This window comes from Equus przewalskii, chromosome 18 (genome assembly GCF_037783145.1).
Source record: "Equus przewalskii isolate Varuska chromosome 18, EquPr2, whole genome shotgun sequence".
Classification (NCBI taxonomy): domain Eukaryota; kingdom Metazoa; phylum Chordata; class Mammalia; order Perissodactyla; family Equidae; genus Equus; species Equus przewalskii.
The window spans coordinates 32,570,304-32,587,462 of NC_091848.1; the positions used below are offsets into that span (position 1 = coordinate 32,570,304).

The 17,159-nt window shown below is 45.9% G+C and overlaps 1 long non-coding RNA gene across 1 annotated transcript; it reads right to left on the minus strand.

Annotated features, from left to right (window-relative positions):
* Nucleotides 1-443: 443 nt before the first annotated feature.
* On the minus strand, nt 444-16,780 carry LOC103560651 (uncharacterized). Its single transcript, XR_011529146.1, has 6 exons — nt 16,112-16,780; nt 8,013-8,112; nt 7,492-7,573; nt 5,752-5,918; nt 4,512-4,613; nt 444-2,967 (listed from the first exon to the last, which is right to left on the minus strand). It is a non-coding gene; the product is annotated as an uncharacterized lncRNA (long non-coding RNA).
* Between the last annotated feature and the right edge of the window lie 379 nt (nt 16,781-17,159).

A 17,159-nucleotide genomic window follows, 5' to 3' on the forward strand; every position in this document is an offset into this window, starting at 1 on the left:
AACTATGATAGGAAAAGAATTAATTAAGAAAAATCAAGAAACCAGTAATGAAGATAATGGGAAAGTAGAATCCAATTTAGTTTTATAATCTAATTTAAATTTTGCAACAAAATACTAATGATACATAAGCAACAGACTCTGCTCCTCTGTTTGCATCCATTTACAAAAAGTATAATGCATGCAAATTTATCTCAAGCTTTAAGCAAGGATGTTTAACCTTGTGGGGGGCAGTCATAGACTCATTTGAGAATGAGAGGAGAAGCACAAACAATAAATCCCTCCCCACAAAGAGGGAAGAAACACACACACACACACACACACATACACACACACACACATACACACACACAGCACAAAAGTTTACACGTAAATTTAGAAGCTTCCTGGTCCCCGACACCCATCCACCTCTCCCGCCAGAGCCCATGAAACACAGGTCAACAAACTCTGTTTCAAGAATTTTCTTCTCCAAATCTATCCCAAGTTTTTTATTATGAATAATTTCAAGCATAGAGAAAAGGTGAAAGAATAGAGCAATGAACATCCATATACTTTCTGCCTAGACCTAGCAATTCTTAACATTTTTGTGTTATTAGGTTTATGTGCCCATATTGTCACTGAAGTGTTTGAAAATTGTAGACATTATCACATATCACCCATAAACACTTCCGCATGCGCTCCTTAAGAATAAAGACGTCTGAGCCAGCCCTGATGGCCTGGTGGTTAAAGTTCAGTGCTCTCACCTCTTCAGTGGCCCGGGTTCCCTTCCTGGTCTCAGAACCGCACTACGCTTCTGACAGCTGCCATGTTGTGGCGGCAGCTCACATAGAAGAACCAGAACTTACAACTAGGATATACAACCATGCACTGGGGCTTTGGGGAAGGAAAAAGAAGAAGAGGAAGACTGGCAACAGATGTTAGCTCAGGGTGAATCTTTAAAAAAAAAAAGGAATAAAGACATTTTTCACAACAAGCATATTACGCACAAGAACATTAACAATAATTCCATAATAGCCATTATCAAGAACCTTTTTAATATAATAAACAATCATAAAGAAGGTAAAGTCCCAGGAGAATGTAAAAAGCTGCAGGTGATGTTCTGCAAAGCTTGTAAAAATGCTGTCCCAAAAAAGAAGTGAGTAACAGTTCTGTCTCTTCTCTCTAGCATGTCTTGGGGCAGTAGCTGCCTTCCCCCACCACACCAGGCTCAGACGGAACATCCGGCCCAAGGCCTTGGAGCAGAGGAGGAGATCTCAGTGGGGCAACAGCCTTGGCCCGAGGTGGCCCTGCAGGGGCACACACGCTCCGACCTGGGATGGATGGCAGATGCAAGCGGTCCTCTTCCCCATTCTCTGCCACAGAGAAAGCCAATGACCCATTTCATGGCATCCAGCTCTTCACCTCTCAGAAATATAGCCATCAAAAATCTCAACCAATTCATGGGCTTCGGCTTTCTCGCCTTTTCCTGCCGACTCTCCAAAACCTCGAGGCAACCAAAAGGGTTAGCTGAACTCAGCCAGACCCAACAGATCTGGCCGGGCCGGTGTTAATCCTCACTATTCAAACTGGACTTGTCTTTTCAACCTGATGACGTTCTATAGTGATTTCTAGATGCCAGGAAATTGTAGAGTTCAAAGGTTAAAAAAAAAACACACACCCTACCTCTGCCCCACCACAACCTCGGCATCAGTTCCCAGTACAATCTCTTCTAAGATCCCTCAGCACCTGGAACGCAGCTTTGGATGCGGTTATTCTTTCGATATAGTTATTTAACTATTTGTCTCCCCTACTAGCCTGAACTCCTTGAGAACAACAACCCTGTCCTTTTCAACTTTCTACCCTCTGGATCTTGAACGGTGGCACCCAAAAAGATATGACCAAGTCCTAACCCCTAGTACTTAGGAATGTGATCATATTTGGAAAAAGGGTCTTCACAAATGCAATTAAATTATGGATCTCCAGATGAGATCAGCCTGGATTGTCCAAGTGGGCCCTAAATCCAATGACAAGTACCCTTCTCAGAGACACACCGAAGACAGACACTCAGGGAGGAGGAGGTCACGCCAAGCCAGAGGCAGAGACAGGAGTGATGCAGCCACAAGCCAAGAAATATCTGGAGCCACCAGAAGCTGGAAGAAACGAGGCAAGTTCTCTAGAGGCTTCAGAGGGAGTCTGGCCCTCCCAACACCTTGACTTCAGACTTCTGGCCTCTGGAACTATGAGGGAATAAATTTATGTTGCTTTAAGCCACCAAGTTTATAGTAATTTGTGTCAGCAGCCCTAAGAAACCAATATACCTTAGTAGCACCATGCTTGATAGATGGTTTCAGCAAAGCATATTTGTTGAAGGACTGAAAAAGCTGAGGGTGTGGCTTTATACCTTTCATATCCCGCGGACAAGGAAGTCTCTCAGAAGGCCACTGGACTCTGGCTTACAAATATGTAAGCATCAGTATTCTGGTGTCAACTGGACACTTTGTTCCCTTAATGAGGTGTTTGAATCTCACTTTATATTCATTGTTCCGCCCTCCTTGATTTTACTGTAAGTGACTGGATTGACTTTTGATGCTTTGCCAGCACTCCATAAATTATGAGCCTCTTTCTTTAAGTTTGGAGAGGGGAGGATCTCGACTTCCCTGTTCAGTTATTTCAGGCAAGGGTGGGAGCAGGTTTTCTGTGCCAGCAGCATCCTGATTATGATTCAGGATGTGCAGCCAAAGGCAAACAGTTCCTCTTCAAATTCAATCAAATAGGAAGGAGCAAAGGCGCAAACAAGAAAAGCCGGCTTCTCTTTGTGTGCACAGCCAAGGGGTCCTGGGAAGCTTGTGAGGGAGGACGCCTCGCTCAGGCTCAGCACGGCTGAACTGACGTGGTACTCAGGCACATATTCAGAACGGGCTTCCAATCCCAGCCTTACACAGTCACATTCTGGACAATCCCAAATCCACCACAGTGGACGTTATTTGCAGGCTAGAAGGATAGAGGTTAAACAGAATTAAAAGATCTATACTTTATCTCTTCTCCTTGGAAAAAACTCTATATGTAACTTTCTGTCGATGATGGCTATTAAGAGCCCAAATGATGCCTTCTGTGAACATTCTGTTTTGCTGATACACGGTGCAACTCAGAACAGTGATTTTTCACTCAATAAGTCATGACCCTCTAATGGACTGAGAAATTAATTTAGCAAGAGGTACCAGCACTTTTGCTCAAATGAAATAGAAGAGAATAGAAAATATCAGAGTGTATCTTGCATATAAGGGCAAGTATTGTATCATGAAATATTGCTTCAGTTTCATACATATGTATGTGTCACCGGCTTGTGATAGAAAAGGTACACCTCACTGCGAGTCACAGTCCAAAAAAGTATGAAAGCCACCGTCTTAGAGGATCTATTCCACCCCACCAGAAAGCGCTCCTTCCTCTCATCCACATCCCGGTTCCCGAGAGCACTGTTTGCAGTCATGATGGGGAGCTCAGTTAATGGAAATAACTCATCACACACCTCATGAAAGAGGCTGCCATATGAAACAGGGAGCATCCATTCCCCTGTCAATCCACTGGCACGCCTTCCTCCTGTTCGAGTCCCACCACACCTGAAGCTCGTTCCCCTGACTCTTGGGGCCTTATTGCTACACACTGACAGAGCTTCACCGGGGTCACTTCCATCTTCCTGGGGCCCATTGTTCTTCCTCGTAGTCCTAGAAACGCCACAGCCTTTCACAATGACGCTGAAACAGACTCACACACGTGGAACTCCTGAAGTCTTTCAGTAGGGAAAGGAACTGCCTAATTCCTTTCACTAACCATTTCCTTTCTATATCAATGTGACCAATTTCCCCTTTGGCCATTTTGTCAGGAAGACAGTCACTCTGGCCTCCATTAAGGATTCTCTCTCATCTATGAGTTTGCTGACTCTCCTAGCCCGGTAGTCCAATACTCTGGCCAATGTCCCACCACTGTGCCCTGTCCCCAGCAGGGCCTGCCTCATGCATGTGCTACGGGTTTTCTGATCATACATAATTAAGAACTATAACTAACTAGGCTAGCTGAGTGGTATAGATGGAGTATGCGCTTTGGCATCAGCAGAACTGGGTCCAAGTTTGGTGCTGTTGTTTTACTGGCTGTTGACCTTGAGCAAATTGCTCAACTTCTCTGAGCCTCATCTGTAAAATCAAGATAATGCTAAGCCCCATCTCAAGGGAGTTGCCGAAGCCTGTTTTTTTTAAAGATTGATTTAAGTTTCTATGATGAATTCTTCTTGTGCATCTTATGAATGGATTTCAAAAAAAAGTCTTTATGCTTTCAATGCTTTCAGGAATCTATATTATCTGAGGAAAATAGATAAAATAGAGACTTTCTGAAAAATATGTATCATCTAACGAGTCAAGCCATTCCTGACACATTAGACCTACAAAAAGTAAAAAGAAAGACACAGGAAGGAAGAAGAGAAGGAAGGAGGGCAGGGAGGAGGGAAGGAAGGAAAAGAAAGAAAATTCAGTGGATGGTCTGACCTCCTGCCACTGCGCCACAGAGGTCTTCTCATTCTTGCACAAACACCAGAGCGTGCACATTTTTCTGCCAGCAACATCGTCTGGTTTGGTGGATCTGCGAATCTGTTTCAGCACAAAATATCCACTTAATAGAAAGTAAGTGTGCTGACGAAAAAACTGCACGCACATTTTCTCGTGCATTTTTACCCAAGGAAGAAATTATTCAACAACCCAAAATAACTGAGGTCATCTTTGAAGGAACTGCTCTATGCCTCTGGGACTGGTCTTTCTTCTAAGGTGGCTATGGATGATGTGGCATAAAAAAATACGCAGGTGATTTTAAAATGGCCTTTAAAGCCTTCAATAATGCATGAGTAGCACATCAACAGAAAAATACTAACGCTTCCATTGTTTAAAATGGTCAAAAACATAAACAGATAATTCAGAGAAGAAATAAAGTTGCTAAGAAATATATTAAGATGTTTGAGCTCATTAATGATTAAAGAAATATGTAAAAGACTAAAACTCATGTACTCTAATCAAATTTATAAATATTGAAAAAGATAATGAATGTAGGAATGATAAACCAGGCATTCTTCTCCACTGATGGGACTAGAAAACATAAACCTTTCTGACAGCAATTTGGTAATACAAACCAAGAACTTTAAAAGTTCCGTACCCCTTGGATGGTAATTTAAATTCCATGAATACATCACAGGGAAATAATCAGATATGTAGACTTATAGATGTGTAGATATATGTATAAAAACTGCTCATTGTAATAATTTTTGTAATAATGAAAAAATTGACAGCAGCCTACACGTCTAATAAGGAAATTGATAAATAAATGATGGTTCATCAATATAATGGAGTATTACACAGCCATTTAAACTATGTTTTCAAAAATTTTAATGGCATGGGAAAATGTAGAGTATAAAAGTTTGAATACAGAATGTTCCAAATTAGGTAAATAGAGACATAGATTAAAGAAGGTTAAAATGAAATAGACCAAAATATTAAAAGCAGTTATCTCTGGATGACAGGATTATGGGTAAATTTATACTTGTATATATTTCCCAACTTTTTAAATTGAGCACATATAACTTTAATAATTATGTGTTCGACTCACTCCTGTGTTATACCAGAGTTCTAGCAGAAAGTGGGTTAGCTCGTACATGGACTTTAGCTCTCAACTCCGTGTGCTAGATGTCAGGAAGGATGCATGCAGCACAAGTGATCCCATTGGGGGTATGATACGTACAGAGATGAACAATCTGGAAAAATTAATCAAGGCACTATAGGATTATGATCAGCGTAAAGCCTTCCACATAGTGAGTACTCCATAAACTATTTAATTTAACTTTAGTAACAGATGAGCAGAACGAGTGGTAGATGCTACTGGAATCAGATGGACGAGAATCCTGTGGCCTAGAGACAAGAACAGAACACAGTCAGGGAAGGCCTTGAGAGGGGCTGGTCCTTGCATTGCAGCTCAAAGCGGGGGCTAAGTGTGCACGTGTGGAGGACGGGAGAGAGAGGATCTGTGGTAGATAAAAGCATCTCTCGTGGGCACCCCGGAGGAATGGCCCATGGCCTCATTAGCCGGGCAGTTTCTACATGCTCATTTCAAGCCTTAGAAGTCTTAGAGCCTTCCTCAAGATTCCTCTTTTTCCCGGAGGCACGGGACTGCTGCATTATCAGCAAGTAGCAATTGCTGCACAAGGTGAGGTGATGGCCTCTGCATGTCCCTGCAGGTCAGGGTTTAATCTGAGTGCTGATCACAGAGGAGCCTGAGGAAGCAGCCTGACTGAATCCTCTTCTCGGCGCCACACTTCACAGTGCAGACAGCACTTCTCCAGTCTCTCAATCTCCCACCACCCTGTGCAGTGTTCTCAGGTGACAGTTAAGGTGACGGAGGCTCACTGAAGTGAGGACAGGTTTAAGTTCAGAACTGGCTAGTGATAAAACCAGGGCTTCAGTTTGGTCTAGCACTTTCCCCCTTGACTGCAGGATGAAGTTGTGACACGTTCCCAGAGAAATGCTCTTCCTCAGACACTATTGACTATCTCTTCCCTTTGCATTCAAACAAACGAACAAACCCTTCCAACACTTGGCCACATCTCCTCTGTGTCTCGAAGTCCTCAGGTACATCAGCATTTTGGACACCAGAAAGTAATACAAATAAAACATAAAACATGGTAGTTGAGGATCTCCAAAAGAAGCGATGAGCATCCACTCTCTATGCATGTTTTGTGGGAATCTATGGATGCTTCCTGGGGCATTCCCCCTTGTTTCCATCAAATTCCCATAGAAATCTCTGAATCAGAAAAGATGAAGAATCACCGAAAGATAATTGCAACATACCCAGGGCGGGCTTGTCTGGACACTAAATTCAGCTCTAAGCTTCCTGGTTACGAGGGGGAAATCAACAAAGTAGTGATAAGGCAAAGACTTTCTATTGGAAAATAACCCTCTCACCACCAAAATATAAACACCCACGCAGATGCATGCACACGCGCGCACACACACACACACATTGTAAGAAAATTGGAAGCCAAAACAGAATTGGCCTCTCATGCTGTCAACCTTATGGGGTTACAATGCAAGAAGTGGTCAGAAGGCAAGGAATTTCTTTTCAGTAAGGGGCTTAATCATTTTAATGACATTTAGAAATCTATGGCAGCACAAATTCACAAAGATTTGTAAGGCTGTCCAAGAAATCTAAAGTATTCATTTAAAGATGGAAAACTTGAAGCTAGGAGAAAAGAGCCTTGCCCCAAATATGTTTGGAAAGCTGTAGCTTTAGTATCTACACCCCCATGCTAGGGGTGCTCCTCAGATGCCCAAAAAAGGTCCTACATGAGCCATTTTTACAAATAGAAAACTTGTGGATTTCATACTACCATTCAAATAATTCACTTGCTGGAAAGCCGAAGAGTTTAATTTCTTAGCCATATAAAGGCTCCCCCGGCCTGACCTGGTTTGCTGTTAATCTACTTACTGTGTCTTTCTCAGAGGTAATGCAGTGGGAGTGCCTGCCTCCTTCCCAGGTATGTTTTTCCAAATCCAGAATTAACAGGAACCTAATAGATAAAAGGGTTTGTTGGTAGAATTGGGGTTTTGGTTTTGTGTTTTGTGTTTTTTTTTTTTTAATTCAGGAGTTCTCTTTTCCTCGCTTGACTTAATCATGGAGAAAAAGAAGTGCAAAGAACATTCCTGGGTAAAGCTACATTCACAAAGCCAGCTGAACCACAAAACCTCCCCCGAGGCCTAAGTCTCTGCTCTGCGTTGTTTGCGCTGAAGGTGTAGAGTTAAGGGGTTCCTTCCTCTGGGCCCTTTGAAATAGCCATAATTAACACTTACACGGAGGTTTATGATACAATGGGATCATACACAGCAGGAGTTGGCAGACTGTCCTGAGGGGCATCCACAGTTGCAACGGAGACCATATGTCCCACAAAGCCAAAAATATGCACCGCCGGGCCCCTCCCAGAGGTTTGCCAGTCCCTCCATGGCTCTCACCTTGATCCTCGGAACTGCCTATGGAGAAGCAGCCTCTTGTTTTGATGGTCACTTGGGCTCCAGTATGAACAAGGATCTGAGATTCCTTCTGGAATACTACCTGCAAAGAATACCAACTTACTGGGGTGAAGGGAGTCAAAGGGCAGGGGATTGTAGGGGCGAGGGTTAGAAAAGTGACAACAAAGAGAAAATGAGCCCAAAGAGAAATTCTCCCAGTGACAGAGTGCTCCCACCGAACAAGATGGAGCCAGTGCTGCCCCTCATGCTCTCCCCTTGCCCACACGCTGCACCTAAATTTCCTCGTGCACGCACAGTGGTGGGTAGGAGCCAGCTTGCACCAGCTCAGGATAGACAGTTGTGTGCATCTTGTCCCAGCTCCGTGTGCAGTGACATCACATTAGTAGTTTGATATCAGCCATGATAGAAGTATTTACACCACAGAAATCAACAGAAGCTACAAATCAGACCTTCCTCCCACCCCAGAGCCAATTGTTAAACATTTCCCAGCACACCACGGCACATACATACCTAAGTGTGTATATATAATTTCACATAAACGGCACCGCGCATGCCTTGTGGATGCTGGGTACACAGCCTGTATCCCCACAACCTCCCTCCAGCTGAAGACTGCTGGCTGCTGACAGCTTACAGCTGAATCCCTCTCCAGGAACTGCCTGAAGCTGAAGGGCATGGCCACCCCCCAGGTATGCTCCCTTCCCTGGGGCACCCTCCATGCAACTACTAGTCAAGGCTCGGATGAAAAAGTCAGACTTATCTCTATTCAGAACAACTCTAGCTCCAAAGATCCCCCTTGGGTTCAGCTGAGGCCTCTGTTAGAACTGCCTGAGAGTGAAAGAGGAAGGGAGACACAGACAGACAGACAGACAGACAGAGACAGAGAGAGACTGAGAAGCCCGATTGCTCACCACTGACTTCTTTCTTCTTCATCTTCTCCTATCTTGAGTTATCTGTTGACTGTTTCTTTGGCTTCAGGTTCTTTCTAGAGTATTTTAATCAGACACGTGCCTCTGTATCTGGGTGAAACATTTTTTTTTTTTTTGACCTAACCAGCAAGAAGCATTTTGCCTGGCTCTAGTATTTTGTAGGTGTGTCCAAGTTCCCATCATTGTAGGTGAGAAATGCGACACCCACCTCTTTCCTTTCCCGTTGTAATTAACGTTTTCCTCTTTGTACCGAATGGGACAAGCGGCTCTCTTTACACCTGCTGCTCACGAATTTTATCTGGATGGGCTTGGGTACCTGCCTTTCAGACACAGGGAACTCAGGAGTTCTTTTTAAACCTCGAATCCAAGTCTTCACTCACGAAGACTTCTGTCACTTGTCTAATCATTCACTCTCCTTCCTCTGTTTACTTTTCTTCTCCTCCTGGAACTCTGACTACTGACATCTTGGGTCTCCTCCCAGTAGCCTCCTTGTCTCTGATTTTGCCCTCAGGATTTCCATCTCTTTGTACTTTTGTTCTGTGCTTGGGATATCCTCCCACTTGATCTGCTAAGCCCATATTCTGCTTTAATTCATCCAATGAGTAGTTCACTTAAAAATACGTTTTAGTTCCAGGAAGTCCTTTGTTTTTTTTGCACTGTGTTTGAACGTCCTTGTTTCTTCTGCTCGGGTTGTCTATTCTAGCGGTGTTATTTCCTCGAGGGGCTGTTTGGTGCGTTCTTCTTCTCCCTCTCTCTGACCACTGAGCCCTCAGGTGCAGAGTTGTTTTCTTTTATCTGTTCTTTGAGGCCTCAGGGCCACCTCTGTGGGTCCCTTAATTGACAATAGCTCTGTGAGTAGCTGCAAAGAGGGTCCCCAATGGACTGGGCAGTCTTTCAGAGCAAGACCACCTTCAGCTCAGTGCTGAATCTCCAGCACCAGGCACACTGCCCGGCACCTGGGGGCCACTCAACAAACATTGGCTGAATGAATGAATGATTGTAGGCCCTCTCAGCTTACTTGGTACTAAAGGACATGTTAGTAGATGACATTGCTTGCTTTGGAGCCATCTTTGGCTTGCAATTCCATCTAAGTGAGGGAACAAAATTTGAGATGTGTAAGAAGATTGCAATTCAACAAAAGGAGTTCACACTTTGATTTGTTTAGGAAGATTTCAGCTCCTGCTGGTTCACACAGAAGGCTTCTTTCAAAGAGCTGAGTTCCCTTTCAGTAGACATGACCTAGAAGGGTTGGCTATCCCCCGTTGGCGGGTGATTCAGAAGGAGTCTGTGCTGGCTGGGAAGAGAGACCCGATGTCTTCTAAGTATCCTTCTAATACAAATTCTATGGCAAATGCAATTCCTGGTTGGGAAACCTTATGCAAATTTGTCTGTTTCTTCCAAATATACTCTTCAATCCTGAAGTCGTCCCTGGGTCTATTAAAACTCTCCTTTGAGGTAACCAAATATGATTCAAGGGAACGGTTGGGTGTGTCCTTGCAGCCACCAGGAGAGTGACAGGCACCCCTTAAGAAAGCCTCTTTTGGGCATCCTGGACTGGCCCGGAATCCGAAATAACAATCTTATGAAACTGTGTCCCTATTCTGCTCCACAGGTATCTGACGGGCCCAATCCCCAGGAAGACATGCTGTAAGACGGGTGATGTTTTAAGTACTTAACAACTGATACTGCATGGGCACCAGCCACTCAGAAACAAGGTGGCACTGGAGACATGGCATAGAACAGGACTTTCAGGCTTTCTGCATTTGGTCGCTGGATCCTGGGGAGGTCCTGGAGTAGGGGCAGTCACGGCAGCAGGAGAGTGCTTAGAAAGCTAAGAGCGGCAGCCTCTTGACAACTGGTACAGAAGGCTTTCAGTAGTTTAAGAACCAGAACACATACAAGCGCACACCAGCTAGACATCAGCCCTGCTCTACAACCACTTCTGAGCAGGCTGACCCTCTGGCAGAGGCTGCAACCCCACTGTTCCAAGCCACATTTTATGGAGTTCTTTTATTAGTCTCTTATGTAACCCATAGCCACATCATAAAATGAAACACCCCATTCTGTACATCAAGTCCACTGACTTCTTGAGCCCTGATTAGCACTGAGCGTTTCCCTTTGGGGGTTGTATTACAGTAACATTATAACTGACAGAAAAGGAATCTTTGCTGGGAGCAGTCAAATCCTTCAGGCTGTTTCAACTTATGCTATAGTCACTGTGTATCATGACTATTTCTCCAAAGCCCCTTTGCCAGCTTCCTGTCAATCTCTCTCTGCATCTTTCATTCCTCCCTGTAGGTCCCCTCCACTTCCCAAGATATGGGTGCTCAAATGCTTGCCTGGAGTCACTGGTCAGAGTAGCCCCAGCTCACCCCTGAGAATAAATTTAGCCCATGGGTGATATGCCAGACAGAGAGGTTATCTTCAGCCTGGCAGAGGCTGGGAGTCAGTCTGGGCCATGATGTGAGACAGCAGAGGGAGGGGGGGAAGGAGGAAAGGAAACTAATACTTGAGAGTCTGCAAGAATGGTGCTCAAGTGTACAGTCATATGTGGCTTCACGACGGGGACACATCCTGAGAAATGTGGCATTCGGCGATTGCATCGTTGTGCGAAGATCACAGGGTATACTTACACAAACCTAGATGGGATAGCCTACTACACACCTAGGCTGTATGGTACTAATCGCAGGGGAGCGTCATCATATAGGAGGTCTATCGTTGACTGAAACGTCGTTACGTGGCACATGGCTGTACTCAAGCGGTAGAAAACTAACAGTCGTGGTGAATTTCCTGAAACATGAGGCTCTTCCAGGAACACCCCGGAATAATGGTCTGTTTCATTCTATCCATGAAGTAGGAACAAGTTTAATAGCAGAAAATATGGCTACATTATGGGCAGGCAGTATAAAACCACAAGCACACATGTTCTTTAAAAAAAGCAACAAACCCAGCACGATCGGTGGTTTTCAAGCTTCCCCACTCATATCTGTTTACTACTTGTTCATTAGTTTTGTTGCCTGCAGGTGCTAAAGGTTTAAGACTTAAGAAAAAGGTATGGAAAAAAATTTACATGGAAAAATTGCATTACCTGACCTAGGGCAAAGGCCACTACTATTGGATTTTAAAGGTGGGACATCTCAGTCCCCCTCTGGAATACCAAGGGCTCAGCTTGGCAAGAACTAGGACTCCGATTCCTGAACTATTCAAGACAGATGGCAGACTTTTTCCTGGGGAGAGGAAAATAACTTTCCTTATCATCCTGATCTAAGAAATCCTTTTCACTCACTAAAATCTTTCCTGCTTTCGTTAATATCCACAGCCTCTTGTTTGGCCTTCCTTATGGAACAATTGATCAGAATCTTTCATCAAGACAACTGAGCCCTTGCTAGTTATTATTAGGGGGCACTGAGGTCCTGGTTTGAACCTAAGCTGGAGTCTGACGTGTCTGAGCATGTCTGACAACTGTGTGAGAGGCCGAGGAGCCTCCTGGGAGGGAGTTCGTTCTGCGGAAAAGGAGATCTGAGAGGCCCAGGGGGAGCCAGGAAGACAGTCCTGTTCATTGGAGGAGATAAACAATTAATTGTGAGTATCCCTTGGCCAAACAGACTTTGGATTCATATCTGAGTCCTATCAAGAGCAGCAGGACCATAAGGAAAACTGAAAAGACCATTGAGTTGGAGTTTTGCGGGAAACCAGAGTGCAGACAGAAGAACTTTGGGACCGCACAGCTGGAAGATCACACATAGGGAAGGGAGCAAAGAACCTTCTTCTCATTCCCCAGAGCTTTGGTTCCAGAGCACCTAGCGGTGCCCAGGGGTAACTAGAGTGGTGAGCAGGAACAGCCCCAGGGGGGTCCGAGGACAACTCAGAGAAGCTGTGCAGAGGTCTGGAAATCCTTTGCTACAGACAGCCTTAGGGTATAGTGCCACTAAGAAGTCATCTGTACTCAGGTGGGGAGACCTAGGGACACCTAGCTCACTTTTCCATGCACTTTAAATAATTAAGTCACCTTTTGTCCTTTTCTTGTCTAGATTAAATGATGCCAGTTCCATCAACCAGTCTATTGAGGGCACCCTTTATTGTAACATCAGGTGAATGTATTTGGGTTCTTCTTATTCAATTATAAGTTATCTTTTTCACCTCTATGACTCTCCCTCCTTCCAGTGTATAACAGAGTAACCAACAAATAACAGGACATTTATAAATACTTTAATGAGTCTACCCAACAAATAATCTGCTGAGCTCTACCAGTTATACTCATGAACCTCCCTGGCAGCATTTCCTATCCAGATCAAATCTGTGGCCAACTCTGCCTTCGCAGATCCTGTTTCCACTACCCTTGGACCAGATCAGTCTTTTTCCAGGTAGTATTTGAGATATCCAGATTTTATTACTAAACAGTTTTTATTACTAAACGTTATTCAGAATGTGCAAGACAACTTCTCTAGTTCTCAAGGTCAATAAACCTTAACCCTCTTTTCCAGAGCACCAACAACCATAACAACATCACCATCACGTGCAAACGCGTTGAGTCTGTTCACAGCCACCTCATTAGGTCATGATAAGAAACACAAAAATATTGTATATATGTGTATATAGCATTTCTGGGAAGAGAAACTCTTGATGGCTGCCCTTGAGGAGGGAGAGGATGAGTTAAGGAGTCTACAGTGGGGGATAGAATTTTCATTGTATATCCTTTTGACTCATTTTAATTAATTTTAATTTTTAATTAATTTAATTTTTTCTGCTGAGGAAAAGTGGCCCTGAGTTAACATCTGTGCCAATTTTCCTCTATTTTGTATGTGGGACACCACCACAGCATGGCTTGATGAGCTTTGCATAGGTCCATGCCTGGGATCCGAACTGGTGAACCACTGAACCAGAGCACATGAACTTAACCATCACGCCATGGGGCCGGTCCCCATTTTAATTTTTAAATCATGTGCATGTACTACTTTTCCAATTAAATTTTTTAAAAGCTAGCTCTAAACAAACAAAAAACACAACAAAACACAAGACACCACCCTGACCCCCTGAGCAGTGGCGCTGACAGGTGCTCATAGTTGACACCATACCCTTTGGAGTCAAATGTCCACACCACGCCAGTGGCCCTAGGAAAAGCTTCACTGAAATCAAGAAGGATTATGCAACGATCTGCCTGGCTCCCAGCCCTCACAGCCCTTCCCCATAACTGGGGCCACAAGACTTCCTGCTACACCCGGGCCTCAGGACTAATCCTGCTCCCAGTCTGGAGGGATTATAGGGGACTCTGAGCTTGGGTAACTCTGCTTTTGTGTTCTCCTGGCAGAGGGTGGTCCAGACCTTCTCTGATGGGGACACGTCGTCTCCATTTTTAGCTTGCTTGATTATGAAATCCATCAAGGAGTAAATGAGGCCCCTATGAGATCAGAAGCTTTCTGGATCTCCCATATTTATTCACCAAGCGCCGTCACTAAGGACCTCCTATGGGCAGGATATTAAACGAGGCCTGAGACAGAAGTGGGTAAGGAGGAGGGAGTCCACCAGTGCCCTCCAGGAACCCACCAACTAGTAATCAAGACAGATGGAAACCCAACCCAAGAGCTTCCATGTGTACAGGCAAGTGCAAGAGAGGAGAGGAGACGAAAGGATTGCTGTCGTCATTGGCAGGGAGATAAGGGGCAGTCCAGAAAGCTTCCAGGAGGTGATGACCATTGCTAAGACTTGAGAGCTGGTGGGATTTCAGTAGCTGCAGATAGAACCTTCCAGATTAAAGAAGGCGATCCCGTTTTCACACCATATAAAGGCTCTGCACTTCTGCTCTCTCAGTCCTTGGAGAAAGAATGCAGACCAGAAGGTGAAAGGAGCCACGCCCTGAGAACCCAGGACCACAGTGTAAAACTGCCTTCCTCTTACCATCATGTCTGTCTTGTGAATGCCGACCCTTCAAGCCCCAACCAGAATAACGCGTCTCCACCCCGCCCCCCGCCCCCAGAAAGCCCACATCGACTTTGCCTTGCAGGATTAGCTGTCCTGGCTGCTGCACGCCCTCAGCTCACTGTCTGTCTAGAGAGTCAGGGAAATTTAGCGGTTAGGTGCACAGGCTCTGTGGCATTCTGCCTGGGTTCAAAGCCTGGCTCAGCCACTGACTCTCTGAGTCCTCTTAGGCAAGTCACTTACCCTGTCTGGGCCTTAGTTTCACCATCTGTAAAATGGCATAATAATGGCACCTCTCTCCTCAAGTGGCTATGAGCATTAAACAAATTAATGCCCCCAAAGCATCAGCGCAGCGCCAGCCCCATGTCTGCTCCCGCTTACTCAGAACCCCGGGCTGCTGTCACTCTATACTTGACTGTCTGTCCTTATGACCTTGAGAACCTTGAGAGCCAGGACCACGGGCTCTTCCTCTCTGAATCTCTCTCTCTGCAGCGCTCACAGGTGTCCCATGGCAAGGTAGGGGTTTAATTACTATCCTCTGAAGGGACAAACAAAACGTGGTCATGACAAGGAAAAAAAAATGAGTCGAGTCCGAAGGCAACGAGAAAGCAATGAAGATGCAACGATGGGAAAGGAATGCCGAAAAGTCAAGGCAGAGGATGCGAATTCGCCACATCTTCAAAGGAGAAAAATTCCCATCACCCCTTTCCACCTAACAAGGGGACTGCGGATTTTTCTTGGAAGGGCATTTTTCTCTTCCTTCCCGGCTTCCGGGGCCGCCCTCCCTCCCCCGCGGGGCGGTCCCTCCTAGCCCCTCCCGGAACGGCCGGCCGCAGCCCTGACCTCGGCTCCCACGCGGGGCAGCGGCCGGCCAGCCGGCGGGCGGGGCAGGAAGGGGGCGACGCGGCTCCGGGCACCCGAGATCCTTAACTGCAGCTCCCAGAGCCCTGGCTGATCCTAATCAGTGTGGGAAAGGAGCGCGGCCGGCCCGCCTGCCGGCGACGCCGCCTCTTTTCATAAACTTTATCGCCGTGCACAGCCGCTGATAAGCCACCATAAATAAACGAGCGCCGGGCGTGCGGCTGGCCCGGGGCTGCCGGCGCGCACGCCCGCCGCGGCTCTGCGGCTCCCGGGGGACATGAATCACGCGCCAAGTTGGAAAGAGTTCCCTGCTCTCCTCCTCTCCAGACCAGAGCCATAAATAATCATGCATTCTTCCCCCACCCAGAAACCCCTCACCTTTGTTTTATGGCTTCCATCAAAAGCCCAGGAGTTTTCGATTTGAGTGCCAGGCCACCCCTCCTTGCTGGGGAGTGGCGTGTGTTGTTCTGGGCTATGCTCTTGCCTCAGGTCAAGCTCCTCGGGCCTGGGTTGGGCCTGTGCCTGTGACTCTGTTATCACAAATCCCCTTTGGCTCCTGCACAGCCAGAGAGGGGCTGGAGCAGGGGAGGGCGGGGGAGCAGAGGGGTGATCCGAAGTCTCCAGGGGCAGGTGATGCGAAGCTGTTCGCACAAAAGTGGCCTTGGACGTGTGGATGAATAGCTTGCTGCTCGGCCAAGTCATAGTAGGAGCTCCGGGCTCTGGGCTTGGCCTGCGCCCAGCGGGTAAGAGGCAGAGCGAGCCTGTAATAGCCTGATTGCAGCGGAAGGGAGGGACCCTCTCCGCTTAAATGGTGGCGTGTTCAGAAGTTCCTTCGATGTTATTCAGCAGGTCTCATGATCCGTATTCTTCAGTTCTTGAAATTTTGACTTGAGGACCCCCAAATTAAACTATGGCACATCTGGAGACTGAAGTCTGAGGAAGACTCCGTGAGCATGGAGGAATACAGAAACACGGGGATGTGCAGAGCAGCCCAAACACAGCAGCTCGCTCAGTACCCAGGCCTCTCTCCCAGCTCTCCTACCACGTGGCTCTGGGCCCTCCAGCAGCTACTGCCCTGCTCTGGGCTTTAGTTTCTTTATCGGTCTGTCTAATGAGTAAATAATATCTAAAAGGATCTTCCAGCTTCCTACTCTGTAGGAAATAACATCCTTTTTATAAATCACCTCATTTCTTTTTCTTTTCTTTTTTGAGGAAGATTGGCCCTGAGGTAACATCTGCCGCCAATCCTCCTCTTTTTGCTGAGGAAGCCTGGCCCTGAGCTAACATCAGTGTCCATCATCTTCTATTTTATATGTGGAATGCCTGAGACAGCATGGCTTGCCAAGCTGTGCCCTATGCACCTGGGATCCAAACCCAGCGAACCCCAGGCCACCGAAGCAGAACGTGTGAACTTTGCTGCCCCACC